The sequence below is a fragment of the Columba livia genome, chromosome 2, assembly GCF_036013475.1.
Source record: "Columba livia isolate bColLiv1 breed racing homer chromosome 2, bColLiv1.pat.W.v2, whole genome shotgun sequence".
Classification (NCBI taxonomy): domain Eukaryota; kingdom Metazoa; phylum Chordata; class Aves; order Columbiformes; family Columbidae; genus Columba; species Columba livia.
This window is the reverse complement of record NC_088603.1, coordinates 150924216-150938604: the sequence shown is the minus strand read 5'-3', so window position 1 is coordinate 150938604 and position 14389 is coordinate 150924216. Positions and strand designations below refer to the sequence as shown.

At 41.8% G+C, this 14389-nt stretch overlaps 1 long non-coding RNA gene across 2 annotated transcripts; it reads left to right on the top strand.

Annotated features, from left to right (window-relative positions):
- The first annotated feature begins 10979 nt into the window (after positions 1 to 10979).
- LOC110362477 (uncharacterized) lies at positions 10980 to 13800 on the top strand. Of its 2 annotated transcripts, none has more exons than XR_002419855.2 (3): positions 10980 to 11207; positions 11656 to 11766; positions 12914 to 13800. It is a non-coding gene; the product is annotated as an uncharacterized LOC110362477 (long non-coding RNA). The 2 variants fall into 2 exon arrangements; XR_002419856.2 differs by having other exon boundaries at positions 11568 to 11766.
- The last annotated feature ends 589 nt before the right edge of the window (positions 13801 to 14389 follow it).

The following is a 14389-nucleotide window of genomic DNA, read 5'->3' as shown; positions in this document are numbered from 1 at the left end:
TTTATTTTGTTTCACTCATATTTTCTTTTGGAATCCTTGTCTTCCTACAGCTGAGAAAATTAATCTTTAAAATAATGTCTACTCTGCCTACACATGCATAAAGAATATACCAGGTAAAGTGAGTGAATGCAAGTTATTTTATTTCAAAAACACATACAAGATGTATTAAAGCCTACAATTTTTTGTTGGTTTGTAGCAAAAATATAACACAGTTTTTGATTTATTGAAACCAGGTTTTGTGTTTTGGAACAGGACACACAGAAAGGCTCCTTCTTACAGTTCAGACTGGCACAACCCTTCTCAAGTATGATGGTCACATAACACAGGGCACATTCCCCAGCAGGTGTGGGAGCAGCTGTCCCTGCCATGGGGGAGGTGTTGGCCCAGACTGAGCTTCAGGTGGTGGACAGAGCCCTGGAGGTCCGTGGCTGCAGGGAGTACCTCACACCTCTCCCTGAGGCTGGGTGAGACGGTCATTCTCCCTGGTGCGCTGCTGTCGCAGAGCTGTGCCACCAAGCGGAGGAGTTATGGGAAGGAGTCAGCATCAGAAATGACAAGAGAGGTAGACAGGATCTTCTCAGAGACCTTGTGGCTTCAGGACCCCCAGACCCCAGCTGCAGTGGAAACACAGGCAGAGTCTGTCCCTAGCAGGACGGTAACTGCAAACTCTGAGGTGGGGGAAGGCTGAAAACGAGTGACCTCTGGCACCTTCTGCTCCACCACCTGAAGGCTTGCAACTATGGAATAAGTTCATGTCACTCAAAGCTGAGGGTGAATCAGCACTGGAACAGGTTGCTCAGAGAGGTAGTGGAGTCTCCCTCATTGGAGATGTTCAAAATGCATCTGGACAAGGTCATGGGCAACTGGCTCTATGTGGTCCTGCATGAGCAGAAGGGGTTAGACCAGATGACCTCCAGAGGTCTCTTCAAACCTCAATCATTCTGTGATTACATGAATCATAATATAACCAGAGTTCTGAAAACTCTTTATACTACTTTCAGTGTTACAATACAAAATATTGTTTGGAGAGAGATTTTTCTCCTTAATCACTAACAAAGAGTACTTAATCAGATTACTTCACTGTAGTCTAAATAAGAAATCTGTTAGACCTGTTCAGTTTTCACATAGCAAACACTCATATTCTACTTCTATTGACATTAAAATCAGTGGCAAGACTCCCATCGAGGGCTGTAAAATACTGGCACAGGTTGCCCAGGGAGGTGGTGGGCTCTGAGCAACCTGATCTGTTTGAAGATGTTCCTGTTCATTAACTAGATGTCCTTTGAAGGTTCCTTCCAATCCAAACTATTCTATGATTCTATGATCCACTTCAGACATGACCCCTCATAGTAGCCAAGTAGAAAAATATTGAGGTACTGGAAAGAGTGCAGAGGAGGTGACAACGCTGGTGAGGAGTCTGGAGCACAAGCCTGGTGAGGAGCGGCTGAGGGAACTGGAGCTGTTCAGCCTGGAGAAAAGGAGGCTGAGGGGAGACCTTATCGCTGTCTACAACTACCTGAAAGGAGGTTGTAGCATGGAGGGGGTTGGTCTCTTCTGGCATACTTGCAATAGGACAAGAGGAAATGGCCTCAAGTTGTGCCAGGGGACATTTAGATTCGATAGCAGGAAAAACTTCTTCATGGAAAGGGTTGTCAGGCATTGGAAGAGGCTGCCCAGGGAAGTGGTGGAGTCACCATCCCTGGAGGTGTTTAAAAGGCGTTTAGACGAGGTTCTTAGGGACATGGTTTAGTGCTAGAGTTAGGTTAGGTTATGGTTGGACTTGATGATCCTGAGGGTCTTCTCCAACTGAAATGATTCTATGATTCTAGATGACAGGCTTGATGTCAAAGTCACAGCAGTACAAGTTAAAGGTGAGTAAAGGTGAATACCATGGTTTGATCTTAAAGCAAAGCCAGAAGAAGTAGGCACACTTTGTTTAGTCAGCTTTCCTGTATCATGAAGGATTTAGAAACCTGATCACCTAATTCAGCTGCTCTTGGGTAAGCGATGGACTCCTCGCTGGTAACTATGTTCCTACAAGGTTTAAAAAACAAGACAGCTCAAGAGAAACAGGTGAAATGTTCAGATTCAGCCCAACAATTCTTAAGCCACTCAGCTAATTTCTGTGATCAAATGCAATTAACTGTGCACCAACAACAAAACAGTCCTAGAAACAATGGTCATAAGGGATGAGCTTAAAAAATGCAAAGACAGATGCAAAGATTACAAAATAATATTAGTGTGAGTCAGTTACCAAGTCACTCATTTGAGTGATGCAAGTCTGTTCCAAAATCAGGCTTCATTAGTCTACTGCTCACAAATTACTTGTTTACAGATTTTTATTTTTGTTTTATTGTAAACAAGATCATGAGCTTAATTAGATAGTATATTTACATTCATGTTTTATCTGAGTGATTGCAATCACCTCTTTGCTTTTACTAATCATAACATATTTTATTAATGTAACTTTTAGTAGTGCAGTATGCAGCCATCATATTTACTGGCTGAGAAACAATTAAATGACCATTAGTGGAAACATGGCATTATAAAGGACTTCTCTTGCTTTTGCAGACATTCAGTCCTGTAAGGACCTAGGTAAGAATTTTCATGGGATTTGTATGAACCTGAGTAGGCATATCAAAGTGTGGGTCTGTGTGAACATTTTAATTTGAATCAGAAGCTAATTCATGCACTCAGTCTCCAGATCAGTCCCATTTATTTTCTTTCACTCCAATGTAGAGTTGGTACAGAGCATTTAAACTGTATTCCTTATGAAACTAAAGTGGAAGTTGTGCTTTAAGAGTGCACCCAGTGCATTCCAGACTCCTATGGGTATTCAAACCATGGAGACAGGCTGAAGCTAGTCCAAAATACTCTCTGCACCTCGAATAGCACACAGGGTAAGCAGCAGGGCTGTTGCATCCAGCGTTTCACTGTACAGATCTGCTCCTATTGCACCACATGGCTTAATAATGTAAGTATAACATCTGTGACTGCAAGACTGGGACCTAAAACAAAATTTATTTCTGCAAATAGGGCCTGAAAAAGACTATTTACCATGTGTGTGGCATCAGACTGTATGTAAATGGGATGTGAGTTATGCATTCAGCAAGTGTTCTGCTTTTCTCTCTAGAAACGAGTTTTACACTTGTTGCTCGCTCATAAGAGCATTTGACTCCTAGAGACTGCTCATTATTCAAAAGTTTTGATTTTGGAAGGTGCCCTCTCTTTGTCACACACACCCACAAACACATGCATGTTCGCTTAAACACATTCAAATATTTATATAGGGTGACATTTAAAGTCATTATTGTTGTTGGCTAGATCTTCTACTTCAGCTTTTAAATAGCTCCTTAAACCATATACACTGTGTTTCTGTAGTTGTTTTTCTAATAATATGGCTGGTTTCTTTTCTCCTTCAAAAATGAACAAATAGAACTCTTTTCTTAGCCTTCTTTTATTAATACCAGGTCAAGATTGAAACAGTAATGGCAGCATCACCATTCTGTAACACAATTTAGCTACATGCAACAGAACCTCCTAGCTAATGAGGATTTTTGCTGCCCCTTCAAGCACAGAATCATTTTGTTACCAATCCACCAAGACCAGCATTTTGATACTAACAAGCCTAAAATCCATTATCTGGCTAGAAAACAAGGAGGAACCAAACTCTGTATGGATTCTACAATCTCAGAAATTTTTCCATTGCATAATTTGATTATCTCATCTCAGAATCTGGAAGAAAAGGTGTCTGAAGTGTTTTCATGAAAATCTTGATAAAAAGCGCCCTCATTGTCACCTTGTTCAAACTAATTGGCATCGTGGGCTGCATGAGTGTTTTACTCCTTCTTGTGCCTACTGCTGAGAGCTCATTAAACTGTAGTTAAACGTGGCTCCTGGGAGAAAATAACAGCAAAATTTTAAAGCATCATGGTTTTCAGTTCTATTCCTGTTAGAAACACTGGGTACAGCACACACAACTGTTCTGTCATGGTTGTCATGTCATCGTAACTACTCTGAAGTCACCAGTGCAAAGTGCCAAATCAACCACATTTTTGTTGGCAGGATCTTGGGGGCTTGCAGGGGGTTGCAGCCCCATCACCACCCATCTCCCTGTTACGAAGTACAGCCCCATCACCTGAACATGTACCAGGAGACAGGCAGTACAGCACCTCTGCCACCTCCATGTCATGGCCAGGGCTATCGAATGTCCAAGGAGTGGTGGCATTGGTCTCTGAGTTGTACAGGCACAGCCACATCACACAACCTGCACAGCACACAGCACATGGAGAGAGCCAAAGGCACCAGCCTCCCCCTTCCTTCCCCCATGCCCTCCATAAACTCATAACTGATAGTTATTTTAGAGAGCAAAGGGGGTGCAGAGTTGCTATTGCACTTTTGGTTGATTTTTTTCTGTTTTTTAAATGAAAATGTAACATTATTAAGAAAATGTTTTCATTTATGTTGTCCAGGTTTGTATCAAAAACCACGCCTTTTGCTGAAAGACAAAATGCCCAAAGTTCTTTGTTCTACAACAACAACAAAAGCAGGGAAATGTCTGCTCTTTGTGTCTGTGGTGTTGGATTTTGCTGGAACAAAACCCATGGCAATTTTGAGAACATCGCTAAGCATGTGCATGTATTCTCAAAATGGTGCAGTTTCTGACTAACCCCAGTGGGATTTTCCGTTAAAGGGAGAATCCAGCCTCCTTGCAGGCGTTTGCAGCAGATGAGGGAACTATTCAGTCAAAAAGCAAATCTAATGTAAAAGTAGTCACTAGAGCTAAAGACATCCCTAACGCTTCATTTCACTAACGCTTCTCAGAGATCACTGACCTTGTACCTAGCAGGATCTTAACCACAGGAGCCAGATAAGCTCAATATTATCATGTCAATTTGCACATTAGCTAAGGATTAAGTGGGGTTTCTTGTTCTTTGTAAGCTTTTTTCCATTCAGCCCCCGAAAGTGTTGCTTTATACAGCCAACTACCTTCTCCACCAGCTCTGAACACTACAGCAAGCTTTAGGACTACCTGGCAGACACCAACATGAAGCAACAGCAGGAACAAGTACCACACAGGATAGGCACCCTTGCCTTTTGGACAAATAATCTATTTTGTTGGAAGTCCCATTTATTTTGTTATCCTATAGAAAAAAAAAAATAAAGCACAAAGTTTCAGTACCTCCAGCCATAGATTGTTGTTTTCTTGCAACCCATGATGTTTTAACACTACTTAGTTCTGTCCCTTCACAAGACGAGCTACACAGGGATTACTTTCAATTTAGAAAAATATTAGTAACAGATAAATTACACATCTGGTGCCTTATGAAAAGGAGTCTCAGGAGGAAAACTTAGCAACCAAGATTTCTTCTGCCCATGCATCACCTGTCTGTGAGCTGCTATTCTTGTTATTAAGCAGGAGTGCCATTTGACAAGCTTGACTAGCAGAAAGAGTTAGGAGTTACCCATCAGTCAATGTCAAATCACCCTCCATCAGTCACTGCGTTGGTTGGCACCTTCATGTTGACTGTGAAATGAGTGGATGCAAAATCAAGAGGCCTTGACTGGTTGTTAATGACAAGGGGAAGACAGGGGATGTTAACAGTGCATCTTGCACATAGCCCAAGTTAGGTAAGTGCAAGGTACCTGGTGAATTCTCTTACGTGGTTCTAATTGGTCACAGGACTTCTTGTTCTTGCCTTTCTGCTTTCTGTTGTTGTGCTTTGTACAATTCAGCAGCAGCTGGGCTTGACTCCAGCACCATCAGGGTTTCAGAGAAAAATAAGAAAGGACACCTCATGCTAGTCAAACCTAAGATTTCCAATAACTGATTTCTTTGAGAAAATGCAGCAGCTCTCATCTACCTCGACTTCTGTAAATCATTGTGTATTAAATTTGTAAAGATACAGATTAACACAGGAACCCACCCTTGTAGGTAAAGACCCGGCAAAAGCAGGAGCAGCTGTAGTGAAAAGGAGAATTGTAAGGCTGGAGGAAGACATCCCACAAAAGCAGAGCTCTTCAGGAATGGATCCATGCCACCAGTTATAAAGGATAAAGAGAGAAGACATTGACAACACAAAGGTGGAAGACACTGTCAGCAAGACCATTGGACAACACTGAGAACTAGTTAAAAGTTTAAATTATTATACAAGGTAGAAAAATAAGGCACAGGAAGGTGCATTAGTGATGAGTTACAAGCAGGTGCTGTCAAAATCATGGTGGCCACAAAAAAAAGCAAAAACTGTTGTAGGATGCATTAACTGAAGTATTTTCAACGGAGACAGGCAAGTATTAACAGCGTTGTATGAGGCATTAGAGAGATCTCATTTAGAGTAACAAGTACTATACTGGAATCCAGTGTCAGGTCAATTAATTCACAATGAAGCAGTGCAGGGTGATGAGGGGAGTGTGAAGCCTGTCTTAAGAGAGAAGCCTGAGAAAGTTTGGTTTGTTTAACTTCCCAGATAAAAGCTGAGAGGAATAGGATTGCTTTCTATAAACATATCCAGGAAATAAATGCCGGAAGAGCTACTTAAACCACAGGGAAAAAAAGGCAGCAGAATAAAAAAGTATAAATAGGTCATGAATAAATTTAAGCTATAAATTAGAAGTTTCCTAACAAATGAAAAGTAGAGAGTCTTGCCATAGGAGTAACAGCAGTAAAACATTAATTGATTTTAAAATAGGAGGGTATTTTTCTAACAAGGTAAGATATGTCATGGCTGCCTGCAATAACAGAGGTCAATGGTCAGAAACTCCCGTACTCCACTCCTGTCCTGTGTTCTCATGAATCCTCTGTAGTAATATCTGTGTAATTTGTACTGTGGCTGGGGAACCATCAAAAGACTATGTTCTCCAGGCTGTGTAAACTGCTGATGAAAAATAAGAAGCTAGAGTGGCTCTTCTGTGACTTCTCATTTCCCTAATGCTGGTGCTAAGACCCCAAAAAGGGTTCTGCCTCAAAATGCATACTTGGCGCAAAAAATATGCCAACAAAAAATTCATGGAATTACATGATCTCATAAAATAAATCAGGCCAAAAGGGACCTTAGGAGGTCCCTAGTCCAACTATTATCTCAAACCAAAGTTAGTGCTGAGATCAGACCAGGTTGTCAGGGCTTTATCCAGTCAGGTCTTGAAAACTTCCAAGCACAGAGGCTGCACAACATCTCTGAACATCTTGCTCCACTGCTTGACTGCCCTCATGGGGAAAACTTTTCTCCCTTCTAACCATAGTGAACCTCTTATGTTTCAGCTTACACCTGCTGTCTTTCATCTTCCCACCATGCATCACTGTGAACAGCCTGGCTCCATCTTCTTAATAACCTCTCTATAGGTACAAAGGGTCTTCTGTTAGCTTGCTCCAAAGCCTTCACTTCTTCAGGGGGAGCAAGATCAGTTTCTTCAGCTTGTTCTTATATGGCATGTGCTCCAACTTCCAACCACCTTAATTACTCTTCTTCTCCCATTTTGTTATCGTAAGGTCTCAACAACATGGACATGACAGTCACTTCCTAGAAACACCCCTCATGCAAGAGGGGAAACTCTAAACTGCACTTTTACACCATCCAAATACTTCACGTGTACAAACCAGGGAAAGACCTACTGCATGCCCCACCCTTCCAAGGATTTCTCTGTAATTTATATTCCCAGTATCCAAGTGACCTTCCTCAAAATCCAGCATTTCAGCATTACTGTGCATGACCAGAAAGGCTGACTTGTGGCTGCACAGCTCTGATCACTTGTGTTTTCTTGCAAAACAAACAGCAAGCACAGAATTGCAACTGAAGACTTAGAGCAGAGAATGAAGCTGGGAAGACAAGCATGGGACTTGGAGAAGGTGCACATTCTGAGCATTGCTCAGTTAGGATTCTAATTATCTATTTTTCTTCCCCTTTAAAATAAAAACTTCGACACTGGATTCAATGAACACTAAAACTACATTCTAGATCGAATCAAGTAATCCAAAATGCCTGTATGTTCAGAGTCTGCTGACTCCAGAAATCACATAGCTGTGGATGCCACTGCCTTTTGGCAGGAGGCATGAACTATCAAGGCTTTAGAAGTGTGTAAGAGGGAACCTGCAAACTAAAAACAGACAGGTTTTCCTTGCCTCTGAAATAAAATCTGATAAACCTCCACATTCACATAAATACATAAGATAGGAGGAGAAACAAAGGACCCAAAACATCCCCTGTCACAGCAGGTGCTGACTACTCCATACTGCCTCAGTTTTGTTTATTTGAGTTCAGCAGCATCTTCTGTTTAAATATTTCAGCTGTTCCTTTGCTGTTGCATGTTACATCTACAGAAACACTGCAAGCCTTGAAGCACTGTGTGAAGTGTTAGAGCTAGTGTATGGGGACGGCGACTGGTAACTTGGAATCCAGAAGTGAAACCAGCTCAAGCTGTTCTCGTTCTCCCCTCTCCGAAGGCTCCAGCTGCTCCTGCCAGGGCTGGCAGGGCTGCGGTGAACAGGACAGCTGCAGCGCAGGTATTGCCATCTGCACAGCCACAGGTGGTGCGCAATTAGGCAAGCACATTTCCAGGTTATACAGAGCCATCCACTACCTCCTTCTCTAAAGTACATCTGCTCACTGCTACAATTAACTAGAAACAAATCTGTTTCTTAGCTAAATATGTCCATTTATTTGCACCCATCCCATCATGCAAACACTTGTAGGATATTACTGACGGTGATGCTTCACTGATCCTGAATTACAGACCAGTATTACTTCAGCACCATCCTTGCTTCTAAAGGTTGAAGTCCAGGAAGGATTTTTCTTAACAGAATCATAGAATCATAGAATCATAGAATCATAGAATCATAGAATCATAGAATCATTTTGGTTGGGAGACACCCTCAAGATCATTGAGTCCAACCATAACCTAACTCTGGCACAAAGCCATGTCCCTAAGAATATAATCTATGCATCTTTTAAACACCTCCAGGGATGTTGACTCAACCACTTCCCTGTTCCAGTGCCTGACAACCTTTCCTGTAAATAATGTTTTTCCTAATATCCAATCTGAACCTTTGTTATGAGCAGTGGTTTGCAACGGAAAGATTAAAAAAGCCAAAATATTTAGCCAACATGAAAATGATGCACAGAAGGGCTTTTCTGTCCTGAAATTCAACACAGTCAATTTCACTAGTTGTTTCTCGAGTTTTCTAAAACATTAGACTTGAGAGACAAGAAAAAGTCACAAAACCCAAATCACTCTGAAGTAGCAAAATTTTCTGCCTTCCAAACATTCTTGACATCTCATCCCACTTCAGATATAAGAACAGATGAAAGCCAGAAAGTGAAAACAAACCTTTCTGTTTATCTTACTATTTTCTTCTGAATCTCCTTCAAAGCATAAATGATGAAATTATCTTACGGGATGCTAGAGTCATTAGAAATCACAAATGGTCTTGGCATGGCATTGTATTTAAAGGAACAGAATTGATTTTCAGGATTAAACCATCAGTGCTGATGAGTAAGTCATGTTCTGTATGCAGAGATTTAGTATGAACTATGCTTTCAGACAGGATAAAGAAAAAAAATGTAGTACAATATAGTCATGTAGGAGAGGATGCTACACACAAGCTGGAGGCTCTAGAGCTACAGGATCATAGTCTGTGCTGAGAAAGACATGGTATTGTAATTATTCAGTTGTAGGAAATATCAAAATAACTGAATTGTTACTCACTTCTGTGGTGTTCTGGCAAAAAAAAAAGCCCCCAAAAATCCACAAATCAGTGGTGAGTATGTCAATGTGGAGATTCAGAAAAGTAGGTGCAATTCCATCCACCATTCTCCTCCCCCCAATCCCTAAGCAACCTTGACCTCAGTTGTCCTCTCTATAGATGCATTAACTGTAAATCAGTCACATCACGTGGAGACAGACGGAGGAGTGAATGGAGCCCCAGGCTCAGCCATGACGTTTTCCTCTGCCTTTACAATGGGGTATCTCAGTTTCTCCTGTCCCCAGGGACATACATATGAGGGTTATGCAGTCGTATTTACCTTACACAGAAGGGAAGCTTGTAAGAATACACACACAAACACTGGAAATACTCCAGTCCTCTAGGAGTAAGCATGCAAGCTCCTGAGACAGACAAATGGGTAGAAGACAAGAACCCAGCAAGCTCCATTTCCTTGGTTTGCAATGTCAAGAAGCAGATCTCCTCACAGAGTTGAGGAGGAACTTATGAAGCAATCAGGTCCAACCTCTTCTTTTGTAACATGTCCACAAATCCCTTAAACTGTGCAAAGCCATTCAATGAGTTCTGAGAAGGCTGAAAACTGTAACGCTGCAGAAAAGAAAGGACTCTGCATACGAGCTCTCTTTACATGTAGGTCTCATAAACATGATCAAACACCTCCTTTGATAAAGGAGGACCAAATGCTTCAGAAGAAATCAAAATTGACTTGTAATGCTATTGATCTTGTTGTGTTCTAAGAATACTTGGCCTGTAAATATTTGTTGTTCTTTTTTAATATAATCTGTTGCTCAAAAAAACTTGTTTAGTGCATAATTAAGTTGTAATCAACTGAATTCTGCAAGCAAGAGAAAGGTAACTTTAAAGGTCATGTATTCAAATATTTGCCATTACATTAGATAAAGGTCCCACTAACAATGCAATATTCTTTGCTTCATTTACAGTCCTCAGTAGTTTACAATACAACCTTGTGTGCTGGTTTGACTGAGAACGATTTAATATTCTTCATGCAGTTTGGAACCTTTCTTTTTCATATCTAGCAGGCTTACTATTTGGACTTAGTCTGAGAACAAGAGATAACGCCCCAGGACAGAGCTAATGTTTCTAATTGCTCTGGTCTGAGAGCCAAGGATGTTCTGAGCACTCTACCCACAGGTGTGAGGCATTGAGGAAACGGGACACGGATGGGGCAGAGCTTGATTGACATACAGACTGATCAATAAGAGTATTCTATCCCACTAGCATTCTGCTTCATATTTAAGGAAAGTCGGGAGATTCCGGGCTCTCTCTCTTGCTCTCTCTCACTGAGGCGTTCTCACTCTTGCTTGCTCTCACTCTGGGGCGCTCTCTATAGAGTGGGGGAAGTTTGATCTGCAAGGTTAATTTGGCATTTTGCTGTTTTGCAGAGGCCTCTGAGCCTTTCTGCCTTTTTCCTGTTTTCTGTCTCTGGAATCGGCTTTGGGACCATGTGCTGTTTCCTGGGACTGGCTGCCCAGTGAGTTGGTGAAGAATTGCCTTGAGTATCTCTTCTTTCTATTATATATATATATGTGTGTGTATATATATATTTATATATTTACTGGTAGTATATTAGTATTTTGTTATTTTCTCCCTTCCCTTTTGATTCTCTCCCTGTTAGTGGGGGGGGGAGTGGAAGGGGCCAAGTGAGCGGCTATCATGGTTGTGTTGCTAGCTCAGGTTAATCCATGACACCGTGGCATCTGTGTTGGGAATCTTTTATGAGACCACAGAGGTGAAAACTCAGATAGTAAAGCAAAAATCCCCCCTTGCACCCAGCTGCTAAAATGAAGTCTAAAACCAAGTCTGTTACTAGCAGAGAACATATTTCTTCCAGACTCTAGGACAAATTGCAAGACGGCAGTGTGTTTGGTGCATTATTTAACCATGAGGCTCTGCAGATCTCTCCTTCCTCTTCCCCATAGATGCCACACCGTCTTCATTAGTGGTCCTGCAGATGAGAAGTGACAAAGGTGAAGCAGGAGGCAAAACTTTGCTGAGCATCTCTGCCAGAACAAAAGCATCTCTCACAAACTGTAAGTATGGAAACCAGAGGAGGTGAATATCCCCAAAGGAGTGGGTGGTACATGTCTTTTCTTTTTACTTCTTAGAAGTGACATGCAGCATTGTGTGAACTAAATGAGAGAAAAGACTCCTCACCATTACAGCTTCTTCCAGGGAAAGCAGTAGCCCTGGGTATGTTATTCAGCAAGAAGCGTGAAAGCCAGAAATACAAGAACCAACCTCAGAAACATGTTGTGCTCATTGCAGCAATAGGCTCTCCCAAAAAACACTGTCTGCCCCTTTTTACTGGTTAGTCCTAGTCAGTCCAAGAGGAATGAAATGCATGGTTACAAGTATTGAGCACTCTCATTTCAATATCTGAACTGATCAAACTAATGAACCAACCAAAAGCTTAAATAACAGAGCAGGAATACATTCTCAGTTTTCCCACAACAATGGGACACAAGCAGCAAGATTTAATATATGTGTATATATATATTTTGAAAAGAGAACTTGATAGAGCAGTACTTTGCAAAAGATCTAAATAATGCATGTACTGAATGAGAGAATTTATCTTTATTCCTGATAGGGAGGGAAGTGAATGAAACAAAGCCAGGTGTAGTGAGCTGCCATGCAGAATCAGCTGTTCAAGTAACAGAGGACAGACCACATGTTCCACAGTGTCTGCGGAAGGTTACATGGACACTCACAGAGTCTGGAGGAAAAACATCTCTTTTCCTGAAACAAGTTTGTCAGTTGTTCGACACTCGCTGCAATCTGCTGTGTTCGAAGGGACAAATTTTGGTTTTTCTCTATAACTTTCAATACTCACTCTGGTGTTTATGTTGGGAGGGAAAGGAGGGATTCATCCAAAGAACTGAGAAATAACTCCATTCTTCTCCAGAGAAAGAACAAGAGCAGGGGATGCAGAGGTTAACAAGCTCCTAAAAGCTCCTGAAAAAAATGAATGCTGTGGCCCAGGTGCAGAGACATAGAGACTCTGCAAGCCCTGTCCTCTACCTAGAAAAAGGGATGAACACCAGGAGCAAGGAGTGTTCAACACCTTGCAAGATGAGAGAGGCATCTCTATTGCTGCTCAGCTGCCTGATAACTCAAAAGCACATAACAATTTTCTCTTTTTTGTCCCCTGATATCTCCTGACATGTGTTTATTCTACAGATGCAGCTGCCTCAGCTGAGCTCACTTGTGCACTGAAGGTGGAAATGCAGTTTGAATGAAGGCAGGGCAAGAAAATTTTTGAGAGCTTTCACAATGGCTCATCACAAGCACCAGACTGGATTTCATTGAGAGGAGTTCCACACATGGAAAATTCTCCTTGTCATCGTTTCTCCAGCATGCACTGTCACTTAAGTGACAAAGACAACATACTGTGTATTACCCCATACCATTATGCTGGTGGTAAATTTACCCTGGAATTTCATTCCAAATGCTAAACGGTCGCTTTTCTCCAGAGTCTGAGTGATTCCCTGTTTCACACCCTTTGTCTCCTCCTTCTGCTGATGTTTGTTTTAACTGCAAAAACACATAGAGCAATACCATGTGTACAAAGTAATTCCTTTGACAGCTTACAAGCAGCCAATCTATGACTTCATCTAGGCATTGCCTTTACTTAACTCTCACAACTTTCAGAGTCATAAAGCCTGGTTAGATCCACCTTCCTGGGCAAAATTACTCTTCAGCAATAAACCCCACAGGGTGCTGGGCCTCCAAGGGAGAAGAGACGTTCCTACCAGCTGTCTTTGCTCATTTGGAGCTGCTTATGGTTGCTCAGGGAGTACTAGCCCTGACTGGTGAGCAAGTAGTACAAAGAGCAGAAGGTAAAACAAGTCTGTTCTCATGCTGGTTGTGGCCATTTGAAACCCTTCTCATGGGCCATCTGGGGATTCTTTAAAAACTTCATATGAGATGCTGTCTAATCAGAAGCCCCAGTGTGAGCTGAGATGTTGTAAAATAAATTGCTGAGCCAAAGAGAAAGTGGATCTTCCTTGCCATTTCCTAGGGTAGTTCCTCACCCCCACCCCCAAAAAACCCTTGTCTCTCATGCATCAGCAAGTTTTACCAACACCACAGCTGTTGGAGCTGCTCTTTGCTTTGAACCGGGCTTCAGAACCAGCCTGGGTTGACTGGGTTATCTCAGTGCTTCCTGTTTTCCAGGCCATTTTGCCAAGGATGGGCTGTGCCATCATCCCACACTGTGGCACCAGACTGAGTTAATCCAGCTAGGACCAGCTCTGGCTCACACTTGATCCTGAATGACTGCAATACATCTCCTCACCTGTAAACTGACAAAACACGAGTTCGAGCAGATGCTCAGTCAGAGCCCTGAAATGTCTAAGGAAATGTTTTCCTTGTCTGCAATATTTCTTCAGAAGTGGCACAAATAAATGTTCAAGGATGAGAGTTAAACTCCATCTTCTCCCCAGGTTCCACCCAGGACTTGTTCTGAATTGGATTTCATGCGTTTTGCACCATAATTGGATCAGGGGAAAAAAAAAAAGGAAGCCAACAAGGGGAAAAATCTCTTTGGAACTAAATTCTGCTTTGTTTGTTTGTTTTGTTTGTGAGTGAAGCCATTCACTTCTGCAAAACACTGACAACAATCACCTTGCACCAGCTCATAAGCAGATTTAAATC